The sequence below is a fragment of the Athene noctua genome, unplaced genomic scaffold, assembly GCF_965140245.1.
Source record: "Athene noctua unplaced genomic scaffold, bAthNoc1.hap1.1 HAP1_HAP1_scaffold_31, whole genome shotgun sequence".
NCBI lineage: Eukaryota > Metazoa > Chordata > Aves > Strigiformes > Strigidae > Athene > Athene noctua.
The window spans coordinates 1,138,558-1,152,127 of NW_027437536.1; positions in this window are offsets into that span (position 1 = coordinate 1,138,558).

The window sequence follows — 13,570 nt, forward strand, 5'->3', positions numbered from 1 at the left end:
AAATACTAAAGTATGCCTTGGCTGAAAAAAGGGGCCATGAAATACGTGCATTTTAGAAGTTATCACTTCTGAAGTGAAGTTATTTAGAAGTATCCTTGGACTACTTGTAAACTTAGCAATAACAACATGCAACTGATGAGAAATATATATAAAAAATTATTTCTATGGAACTGTAGCTTTTTCCTTCTGACTTGTTCCTCTTTTCTATGACTAATTGATACATGAGAGTTGCTAATGCATATTTAACTCTTCTCAGCCACTGGGGAGTTAGGCAGTCTTTTCTTATGTAAAGAAACACATTATAATGAAGTAGAAGACCTTATATAATACAGAAGATTTTTGAAATATGTGGTTCATACAAATGCCATTAAGGTGAAGCTGGGTTGGGTTGTGGGTTGGGTTTTTTTTTTGGGGGGGGGGGCGGGGGTAGAAGGTGGCTGTAAGTTTCTAAGGGCCTGTTTAGGTTTTACAAATATATTTGTGAAGCAATTATAACCTGATTGCAGTTACTGAGCATATTTTACAGTAAAATGTCATTTTATAATGATATTGAATTATTTTAATGAACAAGACACATGATGTTGTAGATATGAATAAAATTTGAAGTTTAACATAGGAGATATCCACTAGGGGATCGTAAGTATCATTCAGTGTAAAAAGGCTCCTCCACTCTGCTCTATTTTCATTCTTCTGTTTTATAATCCTGTCATCAGAACCACCTTCCTTGTAGGAGTAAGAACAGATGTCTCTCCCATTGGAGACTGTCTCTCTTATCCAGCCAGAAGGCTCACTTTCAAGTTACATGAGGCAAGAGGTAGTCTCTTCCCCTTATGAAGTTAAATGAGCTGTCAATCTCAGCCCCTGCTGACTGAGGAGCAGGGAACCAAGATCACAATGGTACAAAAAAGCTGTACTTCTGGTATCTCAGATGTCAGGAAGAGATTCATTAGAACTGAAATGTCACTCTTAAAAGCACTGCCTTCAGTGCAGCAGTCGCTTTTGTTCTCTACTAGCCTTGTGCTTTCACTCCTTGGGATAGCTAGACAACATATCCAACAGGAAAAAAGATTTAGCTTTCATATGTAGACCAGAGAGACCTTGGGAGGATAAGCCATGAAAATCGGTGGAACAATAAATCTGCTGCGTTACTGAATTAATGCTCTTTGGTACCTCAGCCTTGGTGGCTTTTAATAGCCACCAATAGCTTAATAAACAAAATGTACTATGAAGAGACTTTTTCCTCATGTTGATTTCCTTTACTGTGTTCAAATACCCATTAAAATAATTTTTTTAAACTGTGTTCACACCATCGAAAAAAAACCCCAGTAATGAATCAGAATATATCTGTTGTATCTGAGAATATACAGAGCACATGTAAACTGCAATTTTAATATCTCCATACTGAGAATTAATAATAAAACTATCTTTTCTTCCTGTATGTCAAAATAAAGCAGCCACAGCACAAAGCATATTTTAGTTTTGCACCCATGACACAATTTTTTATCAATGAAGCCTTGAGGTGCCTTTTAATCCTATAATGAAATTACTGACTTTTCCTCTGTTTAATGACTAGACATTTGAGTCACAGTTGTGTAACGTGGATTCAGGATTCTAGTTTCAGATGTCCCACCCTGTAAATCAAGGTAATAATCTTCCACAGAGATGGCATAAAGATAAATACATTATTGGTTGTGAATCACCTACCCCGCCTTTGGAAGAGACATGAATATCTAAAATGGATTTTTAAGTTCTGGAGCAAACTTCAAACTTTTCACTGGACTTTTTCATGACTTGTAACTGAGGAAAATTTCAAGACTGCAAACCTTGCTTCTGTATACTAGTGAATTGCTGATCCTGCTATATATGTAGTCACAAAACAAGAATACATCAAATAACCTTACGATTGTGCCTAAGCACAAAGAGACTAGTTTCTTTGTAGTGAACGAGTGGAACAAGCTTGCAGCAGTTTTAGGGACAGCATCTTGGGAAAAGTAGGAATATGAGAAACTGTTTGCTGGCAGGATGAAGTTGTTCAAACGCAGCTGTCTTTGCTGGCGTTCTGAAAGGGGCCTTACACCTGTGAATTGTAAAATTTGCTGCTGATGTTGCCATCAAGACACCTGCTCAGGCATACAAATAATTGTGAATAAATCAACCTTGGGAATTTGGTATTCTCTGCTGTTACCCATTTATTTCTTTCCCAATGAATTAATTGCAGCACCTGGAATCAATTCTTTCCAAGCCACTGGGAAATTACAGTGATATCTTTTTCCCCAGAGTTTTGTACTTTTACACCGTAAGTGTTGTGTTCAACATTTTTTTTTTTAATACTGTGATTATGATTTCACCACTTTATGTATGTGGATGTCTGAGTTCTCCTGGAAAATCAGGAGAACCTACCATGTACTCTTTGCCACAAAAAAACCCCAACAACCCAACCCAAACTTTCAACACCTTGCAGCCTGAAGGAACATGGTAAGAGCTCTAGGAAGAAGGAGCACCAGCCTCACAGTTTGAGGGCCTTTTCACTAGTTAATGTCAAACGCTACTAGATAGAGTCTCTTCCTGAACTTACGTCTAACTCTCATCTTGGTTTTGCTGTAGACAATGTAAAATGCTCTACAGAGACAACTGCTTGACTTTATCACAGTAATCCTTTACTTTAGAGCTTACAACCAGGATAGCCTTTTTTATTGCTTTTTTATCTGCAAGACACTGGATGTCATAGTACTGTGAGAAAAAAACTATTGTAGAAGTCGGAGTTCTTCCCTTAGACTGATATTCCTCAGGATGTTTGTGTATATTGCCAGGTCTTATTTACATTCTGCTTTCATGTGGGTATTTTTAAAAAAACATCTAAAATTCTCTGTTGACATGATAAACCTTTAGTGATATTTTTTTAATTTGAAGTTATTCTTACTCCAATATTCATTTGAAACACAGACCATACTCGAGTTCCTTAAAGATGGATAATTTTTAATATTGTCAATTTAGCTGTATAAGCAAGAAATGTTATATTACAGCTCAGTAAGGGCATTTTGTGCTCCTGCACAAAAAGCTATTACATTCAGTAGCTGGTACTCTTTCACAGAGCTTTTTTTTTTTTTTTTTTTTTTCTGTTCTCTCCTGTTTGCTTTCATTAAACTAAAGTAACTACGCCTTTGTGCTGAGAATTATCTGTAAGTAAAACTGGAATGGGAATTCTGAAAGTGAGTCTTTTTAAAAGATGTTGTTGGGTTAAAGGATTTTCAGACAATGTTGAGTACCTGGCTTCTAGAAATCACACTCTAAGTGATTTCAGACCGGGAATCCAAAATCACTAGTAGTGTTTGAAATTGTAGTCAGGGTAATATAAAATGAAGGTTTATTTCATTTAGATTTGAATACTCTCAGGAATCAGTCACTGACATTCACTTGCTGCTGTTTTCCAAAATGTTGATAATGGTCATCACTGAATACACTTCTAAAGGCATTTATCTGAAGAGATGCATTAAGGGTCTGATTAAAAGGTCTTATGCATAGCACCGGCTTTCTTGTGCTAAGTGCAGATCAAAACAGTTCAATAGCTTGTTTTGGGTTGGTTGGCAGTTTTTAGTGGTATGACTTTTGGAGGTCTCAGTACAAAAGATGTTGGGGCTGTTGATGTCCTGTGTCACTCTGCAGTAAATAATACCACATCAGCCTTTTCATAAAACAATTAACTTCTGGTTTCAGATGACTCTGGAAGGCTGTTCCAGAGTCTTTTAGAGCTACATAATTTTTGTCCTAGATTTTCAATATTGTGGTGGGTTAACCTTGGCTGACTGCCAGACCCCCACCCAGCTGTTCTCTCGATCCGCCTCCTCAGCAAGACAGAGGCAGAAGATGAAAAGAAGCTCATGGGTCAAGATAAATAAAGGGAGACCACTCTCTAATTACCCTCATGGGCAAAACAAACGACTGGGGAAGATTAATTGACAATTAAAAATGGAGTAGGATAGTGAGAAACAAAGACAAAACTAAAACCACTTTCCCCCCATCCCTCCCTTCTCAGGCTCAAATTCACTCATGATGCTTCTATATCCTCCCCCACCAAGCAGCACAGGGGGATGGGGAATGGGGGTTCATAACACTTCATCTCTGCTGCGTTCCTCTTCACTGTGTTCCCCTGCTCCAGTGTGGGATTCCTCTCATGGGATGCAGTGCTTCATGAAATGCTCCAGCATGGCCCTTCCCATGGAGTACTGTCCATCAGGAACAGACTGTTCCTGCATGTGCCACTCTACCCAGACTGCAGTTCCTGACAGCATCCCCCTCCTGTGTGGGTGCTCTGCATGTTGCAGGTTCCTTCAGGGCACATCCACCTGCTGTGATGTGGTGTCCTCCACTGGCTGCAGTGTGGATATCTGCTCTGATGTGGCCTTCTCCATGGGTTGCAGCAGGACAACCTGCTTCACCGTGGTCTCTCCGTGTGCTGCAGGCCATGTGCTCCGGCACCAGGGGCACCTCGTGCTCCTTCTCTGACCCTGGTGCCTGCAGGGCTGTTTCTCTCACATTTCTCTCACTCCTCTCTCTCACAACTGACATGCAGCACTTTTTACCTTTTCTTAAATATGTTATCACAGGGGCACCCACCAGTGTTGTTGATGGGCTCAGCTTTGGGCAGCAGTGAAGCCAGTGGGAACTGGCTCTGTCTGTCATGGAGAGCAGCTTCTGGTCTCTTCTCACAGAAGCCACCTTGCGTGACTCCACAGTCATAACCTTGCCATATGAACCCAACACAAATATTTGTTAATAACTTATACTGAGTACTACGAGGTGTTTCTCTATCTGCTTTCTATTGTGATACATTCCCTGAGGAGTAGTTAAAGTGAACTGCAGAATACCTGTGTGACCTGATGTTTGATATCCGCACTTAAACCAGAAAATTTTTCAAAGTATATTTGTCTGTTATTTTCCTGGTTCTCAAAGAAACTGTTTAATAATTCCTGTAAATTAGTTTTAAGTGCCACAGAAAAATATGCGGAGAGGAACAGTTCTGAATAAACACCAAATCTCCTGTAACCTTAGCAAGTAAGATATACTTAGTTAAGCTAAAGTTCTAGATTTTCCTTTGGTTATAATAATGTCTTTTAAAAATGTGATTGTGTTCAACTTTGGATTGACTTAAGAACTCACAACAATTAAATTTCCTAACTTGGTGTTGCAAGGATATACATATAACAGCTTCATCATGATTTTTCTTCCATCTTGCAGTTTTCATTAAACAAATTAATCTTTTAGCTGGGAAAGTAGATAAATGTAATGATTTTAGTGTTTATTAAAATATTCTACAGCAGAAGGAAGAAATTATTTGAAGTTTTGAAATGTTATTAAAGTAAACCAGCTATGAAAATTTGAAAATCAATATGCTACTTCCTGTTAAGCTACCTCTGCTTTAAATCAGAGCGTATGTTCTTAATATTGCAGTCACGCGTAAGCACGTGTTAGAACAACAGCACATCATTACCGATTACTCAGGAAGAAAACTTTACAAAGCTTTTAGGTATGGTAGCAGAAAGTTTCATCAACTATGACAGTTACAGATTGCTAAAAATTCTTGCAGATTAGAAACTGAAGGTCACACCAGCTATTTCACTGATAGTTTTGGAGACTTACAATAGACTTGCTTCTGTGAAATAATGTTTTTTATAGGATATGCATCACTTCCCGCTGCACTTAGGAGTGATCACCTTTATTTGATTTGTTGAGTCTATTAAAGTAGATTTGCTGTTTCACTGAATATTGGCATGGATGCCCATGCAGTTGCACTGCAGCGCGAAGCAGTTGTTTGCTGTGCTGCAGACAGCTCACAGTGTGACACTTCTGCATGTACTTTTATTGATTAGTAATATCCCCTGGAATTTATTTCACCACTCCAAAGAGCTTGCTGAGCAGATATTTATAAATCTCTGAAGTGTGCCCTAACAGGATAGAATTGATGAAAAGTATCTTGTACTTATTAGTGATTTTTAATTATTTATTACGTGAGATATGGTAGTCTTATATTAACCCCCTTGTTTATTTTCACTTTAGGAATGCCAAAACTTAAATTATCCTTTGTATATATCACCACAGGATCTTCAGGATACAAAGCTTTGTGTTTCTGTATGTCTCTCTGAAACCCTGATGTGAAGAACAGCTTCAAGCTGTGGAGCAAAAGAAATGCTTCCTTTTTTATTTCATCACCTTTATGTCTAAATCTTCCAGCAAATTTTACTGCAGTTTATGCACCGAGATATGCGTTGTGCAACAGCGGTTTGATCAAGGGATGAATAATAAGTATGGCATTTATACTCAGATCTTCTGTTTGACACCAAATGAAGCTTACCAGTAGCAGCACAGAGTTATTTACAAAGAAAACCAGTCATCTGTTTTGTAATTTTGAATTTTGGCTATGAATGAGTTAATAAAGTGTTTCATTTGATTTTAGAGGCAAAACAAGCATTTAAACCGAAGATTCTTTACTGGCCAAGACTTTTGGATTTCTTGAAATGTGTAAAGGACCCTAAAAAATCATTTGTTTGGCTGGTATTTTAGGTGTGACTATCAAATAAAATCTTTGCAGGCTCCCGAACCATTCCACTTTATGGGCTATATCCTCTTCTGGTGACAGCATATGACTAAATAACCACTTTTAATTGCTGTTATGGGATCTCCATAAATCACAGTGATGAATGACACTTGCCCTGGTTTCATCCAGGATAGAGTTAACTTTCCTTGGGCTGAGAGGGAGCACAGCTAGAGGCCCAGGCCTGGATCAATCATTTGAGTATTTCATATCATGTGATGTCATGCTTAGTATATGAGGGGATGCACGCTTTCTCATTTTTGGTTTCAGTTTCCCAGCTGGCAGTGGGATTTCTGGTGGAGTCGGGGTTGCTGCTGGGGGTGGGCTGCATACTGATTGCTGGTGGGTGGGTAACTGCTGTATTTTACCCATTTGGGCTTACTGTTGTTTTGTTACTACTACCAAATTATTTTTCTTTTTAATTCAACCTATGAATTTTTTTTTTGTCTCTCCCCTATTTCACTGGGGGGAGGAGTAAATGACTGGCCACATGATGATTGGCTACCAGCCGAGTTCAAACCACAAAACCACTAAACATATTCTCCACAAAAACTCCAAGCATACCATAACTTACTGTCAATGATGACAACAACTGTAAAGATACAAGACTAATTGAAAATAAGATTTGCCAGGACTTGGCATCCCTTAGTCTAACCCAGCATTCCATGAGAAAGGAAAAGAGAACACTATTTTTTTGATCAGAGCTCTCCACTCATTTTAAGTGAAAGCTCCATCTCTGCTTGTAGTCTTCAAATGAGCTAAAGCGACAATGTTCTTGGAGTTTTAGCCTGTCATAGATATTAGCATGTGGAGGGAACACAACATTTAAATATGGACTTTGGAGCTGGACAAATACAGAATAGCTTAGTCAGATACACTGGTTAGTTATCTTACTTCACTGGTTATCAGTCCCTACACCTCGTGCTCTTCCTACTTACTGAAAGCTTTGCTGGTGCTGGACAGGGCAGCATCAGGAGGTGCCACATACCCCTCTGCTTTGAGGTGGGTTCTTCCCACATCAAGAAAGTGAAAGCAATGCATCTGTGAAAGCAAAGTTGACGAGAGGAAAAAATAAATATTTACTTGGAATATTGCAGTGTGTGACTTCATTCAGGCTCTTTTCCAGTATAGTCTCAAATATAGGCTTCAGTGCCCCTAACTCCTTTCAAAGCAACATCAGAGCAAGTAACACAACTGGGGTATTATACTTGAAATATTATTAAATAGAAAGTATTCTATGGCTTTAGTAACCTGTCTCTTAATTTCTTACCGATTGGAAAAAATCCATGAAATAAGTTAATGAAAAACATATCTATATTAATATGTACCTTTTTTTTCTGTACAAAGTTGATGTCTTTGGATATGTTTTTCAAACCTCCACAAAAGCCAAATACACTACACTTGAAATGAAAATGTGATCTTTGAAACTGTGGGATTCTTTATGGAACACTGTCTAATGACTAACATGTACAAAATTATAATTTTGAAGAAGCAGCTGTAGAAAAGAATCCTCTCCATCAGATGTCTTAATATATTAAAAGCTTTGGAGAAGCATTTGTACCAGTTATAAACTATGACCGATCAAATAAATTTGCAGGTTTGCACATTTTGTAGATTTGATTAAAGGCTCTGTTAGGTAAGCCAAATGCTCCTGGGGTGGTTGCAGAGATTACTGTACCTAGAAGAGGAAGCTGTGGTTTATAGTTAACACACTGCACATTACCCTAATCCACTAAGTTTTTCCTTTTCTGTTTATTTCCTTGGATGTTCAGCAAAACACCTTACTTCTTGCAGATTTTGGGGTTTTTTTTGAGAAGTTGTCAATACTTTGCAAATACAGAGATGCATGTGTGATTTTGCTTGTGCTCTAACTGTGGGTCGTATTCTGGCTCTGTTTACTTGGGGGTTTATTCAGCAAGTGTTTACTGTAACTTGTTACTTTACCAGAAGAGAGAATAAAACTGTAGTGTATACCTGGTGGAAATCCAAAGGGTTTATAGTTTTGCTCAAAGCTACAGTACAAACTACTGGGTATCAAACTTCTCAGTGTAAGATGATGGATACCATGTGCCTATGATCACTAGTAAGGGGTCTTTCTTTTAACCCACAGTCCTTTAGATCTACATTTTTAAAGAGTCTACTTAAAGTTAACTGTTGAACTTGAAATATTCAAGGGGTTGTATTATTTGTGAATGTATAGTGTCATTTTGAAGATCAAGTAACATTCTATTTCTTTAGTTTTAGTTATTTCTGCAGCATCAAAGTAGGAAGAACAGCTGGGCAAGAGAAATCTGCTGCGTAAATGACTTCATAACCAATAAAGCAGAAAAATAACATACAAATAAATCCATCCTAGTAACAATAAATTTACAAGACAAACCCCATGAGAGATGTTTTAAATTTGACTACAGTTATTTTTGAGAATATTTAGGAATGTGTCAAATTGAATCCCAGAAATAAAGCAATTCTATGACCTACTTTGAAAGGGAAGCCCTTATGTGACTGTCATGCTCTTTCCACTACTTAAGAGCAAATTCCCCTGTCTTAGGTTGATTCTAGGAGAAATCATAACAGGTATCAGGCTCAACACAGAAAACATAACCTCTAAAATCTTGTAAAGGAATATAATGCTGCTCATATGAATTTTTCTACTGGTTATTCTGTAAGCACTGGTCAAGTACATGTAAATTTCTGTGATCGGAGTAAACTGGTGCAGTATGTTCGTTGAAAGAGGCTTTCTTCTTTACGAGTCCATTTGTTTCGGTGCTGTTACTGAGAAATCATTCCACATAGCTGGCTTCTAACATGTTCTGAAAACAACTACCTCTCAACTATGGGTTTTTCTGAGCTCTTAATTTACACTTCAGCTTCTGAGCCTTTTGAGAGCTGTTTGGGGACTTTTGAGATCCAAATAGTTTCACAGTGGACACTGTCAATCACAGCAGCTTTCCTAATAATTACTAAGTTTATTTTGACTGCTATTATGCTATAAACTGTCATTTTTTTTCAGAACTATCTATTGTAGCTCCAAAGTTTGTTTTCTTTTAATAGGGGTATGCCCATTAATATCTATAGACAGCTGGGATTTTTTTGTTGTTGTTATATCACTTCACAATTTTATGTTCAATTTCATCTGCCAATTTAGAATCCAGTAAATTTCATAAAGTCTTTAAGAGTTTTTTGCAGTCATCCTTCATCTCTTCTATTTTGAACAATGTAATTTCATCAGCAACATTTGTCACTTCATTGTTTTTTCTCTTTTCCAGGTCATTTATGTATCTGTAGTGTTGAAGAGCATGTAATCCAGCACATGTGAAACCCTCTTCACAGTCTTTCTCTGCTATAAAATTCACCTTATCCAATCTCTCAACAAACTGTAGAGCACCTTCCTTTCAACCCCTGGCTACTTCGCTTGTTTAAGAGGCTTTGGCAAGTAATCTTGAAAGCCTTGTAGCTGACAGTATCAGTGGATCTCCCTTACCCACAAACTTGTTAACTATTTCAAATGCTAGTTCCCAAGCCTAACGGTGCTCTTTCACTTTTGAAAAAACATTCTGACTCTGATATCATAGTTAGTGTTGTGTCTTTTGGTGTGTTTTAGGGTTGCTGTTTTACTTTTTTGTCCTCTTGTGGTAGTTTCTGCTACATTTCCCAATGTAGATGTCAAGCTTATAGGCATTTGTTTTCCAGGATTTTATCTGGAAGCCTTTTTTTTTTTTTTTTTTTTTTTTTTTAAAAAAAAAAGTCATTTTAGCTAAAAAGACTGAATATAATTAAAACTCATCTGTATGTATACCTGGCTACCTGTGTACTGTCAAACAAAATACTATTTTGGCAGCATGTAGCTCAGCATGTTGAACAATGGCAGTACTGGGATAAGTACTGACATATTTACACTGTTACAGTAATCACCTTTGGCTTTTGACATTGGCTCAGGTATCCGGATGGGTGACCTGTGGTTGCAGCATGACCACAGTGTAGAAATACCTGGGAGCTTCCCTGAGGAAGAGATTCAAATCTTATCTTTAACTCCTTAAAGAACTCCAACTACGAGGCAAATGTGAGGGAGAAACAATTCCTAATGCTGCTGTCTTTGGAGGGTGTGCCTTGTTTAAGAATATTTGGAGGATGCTTAGAATCAGGCCTAGATAATCTAATGATAAAACAATGTTTTTTCATAATACTGATTAAGGATTTTGGGCAGCTTTTCTTTGTGGTTCTTTCAGTATTAGAGACCAGTTGAAAATGTTGATTTTTTTTTTAATTTTTTGTTTGTTTGTTTGTTACATGGTAGACTTTGTGGGCTAAACTCTTAAATTTCTTTAAAAGTGGGAATATACTTCATACTTTTGAAGAGTATTGTGAAAATGCAATTAAAATTCACACTACCTGTATAAATGTAAGTTGCATAGATGCCAAAGAAGGATTATTAAGAAATTTCTTTGCAGGGTGGCCATATGATGTACACTAGCTTTTTTGCTCCTGTTTGGTGGTCGTAACTAGTTGCTCAGTAATCCCAGTAGTGATTATCTATGCTGCAAGTCTTCCTTTGGATGACAAAGTAGAGAGCTGGGGAGGCTCAGAAGACAGGCTTGTCTGACAATCAGCAGTGAATAAAATATTTTTATGTGAAATGTCCCGTGTAATCCTGTGGATGTCAGTGTGGAAGAAATTAGCTGTTATATTTCATTCATGAGACAGAATATCCTTAGCATATCACAGGTAACAATTGTATTTGCTAGTGTTTTGTCTTCTGTAATCTGGCTGGTTTTTTGGTTTTTGTTTTGTGGTGGGTTTTTGGTAACAGGAAAAAGAAGTATGTTTTGCTTTACACTGTGAGCCAATAAGCAAAGTATTCAGCTGGTGAGCAGGCTGACTTGTTCAAAATCCTTGCCTTAAGTCCCAAGCACTTGGTGGGGTCAAGATTTCATTGATGGCACACCACAAGCACCATAAGGCATGGACAGACTTCAACAGCAGAATCCTGAGTATGGGGGCTTAGCGAACTGCATTGTTAGGAAACTGCTGAACGTTTCTCTAGTATTTCTGTGTTGGAATTTCCAAGTCATTATATAGATCTGGTCTTTTATTCTTACTCCATCGTATGAGTTGACTTTTAATTATTTTTTTTTAATTATCATGAGAAATAAAGGTGTAGAAATACAGAGAAGGACTTGTGAAACAGCTGGGATCCATCAGAAGAACACTATCTAGAATTGATTGTAGGATAACCTTCCTTAATCACGTCCCTGTCTGGCTGGAGTTGTCTGTATGTGATGTGACAGTCCTTGAGAACTGTTGAGAAGAATCCAAAACAAATCTCTGTTCTAAACAAGTCTGTGATCCCTTTGATTTATCAGCTTCATGAAGTAGAACTTGTCTGCCCTGAATAAGCATGACCTGAGGTGACCTCCAAGTAGATTAGCTAATGAGGCTGAGTACAGCAGTGATGAAATAGAACCATAGAAAGGAGGCAACAAAGTAAACATGATGCAAATAGAATATTCTCAGCAGCATATAACTCAGGTTACATCCTTTGCTTAAAAGAAAATGAAGCTATTTATGTGACACTGTAGACACTAGATCTAAGGAACTTTTAAACTTTTTATGAGTAATCTCTGATCTTGCATCCATAGAGGCAAAAAGTAAAACATGAAACCGTAGTTTCTGCGTTGATTAAAATTGAGAGATGAATTAAAGATACAACTATCCTGATTTGGGTTATGATAACTAGCTTTAAAAAACTATAAATATGTATTAGTTGTGCTACAGAAATGATAGAGTGCTCATGCTGAGAGCTTATTCACTTAGAATAAAGTTATGAAGGTGGAGGGGGGAGGCGGGGGGGGAGGAGCAAAACTTCAAAGTTCGTAGGAGAAAAAGACTTCCCTGACTTTCCTTTTTTAAACTTTTCATTTAAATGTGAATATTTAGAAAGAGGTATAGTCACACTGTTATGGAGTCAGTATAGTTCTGCACTTGGAGGAGGTCACTATCTTCTCAGGGAAGAACATGCAGTTTTAACATGGTATGGTGGAAGTTCTGGACTGAAGATTTTAACATTAGCATTATGGCTAGGATGTTTATTAATTTGGTTTTCTTAATTTCAAAGTTGTTAATACTGTATTTCCTTTTACCTCTTTCTGCAACTCCACTATTTCACCTTTCTTTGTCAGTGTTTTTCAGTGATTTTCAACTTCTAATATGCCTTCCTTACATCTTATTATTCAGTCTTCTATGCTTTGATATCAGCCAACTCTGAATATAGCAGCAAGCACTAAAGCAAACTCAGAGAAAATTTGGAATTCAGATTTGATGTAAGTCACAATTCAGTTTTAGTGAAGTATAGTTGCTTTTTATATTATGCTTTGCATGAGGTAAAAATGTAATCATGATCACACCTCTTGTGAGTATACTGGTAAGATTTAAGCAGCTTAAGGAAAAATGTAGAGGATATTGGTTGCAGCTTGAATATGCTCTTTGTGGAGAGCTTTGAAAAGCTTTGTGCAAATACTTATATTTTAGGGAAATGGGATGTAAATAGAATGGAGTTTTTATTGTTGACAATATTAGTGCTAATCCTGGGAGAGAATCCTCTGCTAGAATATACTTGTTCTTGAGACAGGTGCCACCAGTGAGTCACACAGTCCTTTGTCTCTCTCCAGAAGTAATGCACTTCAGTTGTTGGGAGTGGGGGTTGTTGGGGGGAGATGGGAAGAGGTGGGAAACCCACTCAAGGTTTTTCCTCATATGCATCAGTTGCCAAGCAAAAAAGGTGTTTTAGGCAATGACAGTGACCTTAAACAGAACATTAACTTAAGGGTGTTTGTAGTGCAAAACAGTTTTTTCATACTCAATATTTTTTTTATACTGTTTTTCTTTAAGAAATACTTTTTAACCTTAATTAGTTCAACAATTCCACTACTAGTTGTGTGCAAAATAAAGACATATTTGATCCCTTGCTGATCTTGTAGGCAGACC